The following is a 2,137-nucleotide window of genomic DNA, read 5'->3' on the forward strand; positions in this document are numbered from 1 at the left end:
GGCGGGAGGTGTCGGCGCTGCGGCACGTGCCGGGGCAGCGCCTCACCTCAGCCCCCCAGCCGTGCACACCCAGCCCGCAGTGCCAGGCCGGGGCAGCCCCACCTCGCGGCGCTTTCCCCTCAGCAGCAGGGCTGCCTTGCGTGGCCACCTCTGGCACGTGGGGGCTCGGCCAGGTGGGCTGGCATGGGGGGCACGGCCCAGGTGGCTCCCAGCCGCCCGGTGGGTCAGGGCTTTGAAGTGTACTCTGGGAACGAAGCTGCTCGGAGTGAGAAAACACCTGGGTTGTGTTTCCAGAGCTGCCCTTGTGGGTCAATAGCAAGCTGCTAGCGCCAGGAACTGCAGCCCTAAGGAGCAGCTCGGGGGTACCAAGATCTGCCCCCAGAGTGGCAGAGACAGGCCTACAGCTCATCTGAGGGGAAGGAGCCAACTGGAGATGGCAAAACCATGCCTTGGTGCTCCTGAAACTGCCTGTGTAGGAGCAGAGTGGGGGGCTGAGGTTGTGGTCAGGCGGTCCTAGCAGACGCCCAGCTGGCAAAGAAGTCTGTGCTCTAAGAAGCTTCTTTTTTCCCTTCCTTCCTCCCACTTACATAGATAGATCATGCTTAAGGCCCAGCTTCAGATGTTGGGTTGCTTCTGTTTTGTCCAATGCAGATGAAGCAATCCTTCTGCAAAAGCATCCTTTCTATTAGGCTCATTCATGGCTAAGCAGTGCAAAAGTTACACGGCTTCTGGACTATACTGAACAGACTGAGATGCATCTCACCAGCTGCAGTAACAAACAGAAGCTGCTGCTGCTGCCAACATCAGAGCATATGCTTGACAGATTTTTCCTTGAAGACTCCACCAAAATTGAAAAAGTAGGCAGCTTCGCTGGTGTCTTTGGGACCTTCCTATCCTTCCGCTGCATTCAGAGGTCCATTGCAAAAGGCACTTAATTCAGAGGATTAAATCTTTGATTTTTTTTGTTCAGTGGACATTGACATTTTTTTATAAGAATAAATTTTGCTAAGCCTAGTGTGCTACAACCCCACCCTGGTAAGGTCTCTCTCCAGCTAACTCATTTCTTTCCCCATCTTCAATTTTTTTGCTATACCCCACTAAGAGAGACTGTGGCTAATCACAAAATCAATAACCAATTCTGAACTCCTCCACAGTTTAGTTGTGTTCAACTGTGGGCATTTATTTGGGACCTACTTCTGGGCCTCAGCAGTGACCATGAGACAACTGGCTGTGAATATGTATTTATCTACCTAATGAAAATGAGACCATTTAACAAAGATGGTAAAATCATACCTTGCCACCAGGACAAACTCTGAAGAGTGGGACTTCAGCCAGGGCATGGCTGAAACTGTATGCAACTGTTTCCTTGACTGCTGTATGCAATGGTCTGAAAGTGTTTGTTGGTTGGTTTGAGTTTGTTGTGTTTGTTTTTGAAAAGCACAGGTTTGGGCCTGAGACATAGGAAAGTCCTCCTGTCTTCTGGCCACATAGCGTGATACTACTTTGGGGAATGGTAGGGAGATACTACTTTGTATGAATGGTCTTCCCTTGTTATACAAAATCAGCCAACTTAAGTGAAAGTTTTAAGGTCTCTTTTGTATGCTTGACACTGTAGTTGGGCATTTAAAAATATTTTGGCAGTCACTGCAAGCATAGCAAGGTGCATCTGAGAGCATATTAGGTAAGCAGGGGTGGTCTCTAGCCATTCTTTTCCCTTGCTCCAAGCAGCTTTTTATTAGCTGTGTCATATTTGGCTAAAACTACGTTTAGAGTTAGAAAGAAGGAAGAAGAAAACAGTCCCATGGGCTTCAATCTGAAAAACACTGCTAAAACAAGGGTGACTTAAGGCAGGCTTGTCCAACATACTCTGCATGGGATGGACCCGGCTGGGTCTGCACTAGCCAGGAAAAGCAGCATGCAGCTGAAGCCGGCTTCCCACATGTTGCTGGGGACAGGAGGAGCCCAGCCAGGTCTGCACTGGCCAGCAGAAGCGGTGGCAGAGCCGTGTGCCTCTCAGGATGGGATGAGCCCGGCTGGAGCAGCAGGGGCTCAGCTGCATTTTCCCCCTGCCTGCACCAGTCAGTCCCAAGCGGCACACGGCTCCGCCACCGCTTCTGCTGGCCAGTGCAGACCTGGC

The sequence above is a fragment of the Alligator sinensis genome, unplaced genomic scaffold (assembly GCF_000455745.1).
Source record: "Alligator sinensis unplaced genomic scaffold, ASM45574v1 scaffold608_1, whole genome shotgun sequence".
NCBI lineage: Eukaryota > Metazoa > Chordata > Crocodylia > Alligatoridae > Alligator > Alligator sinensis.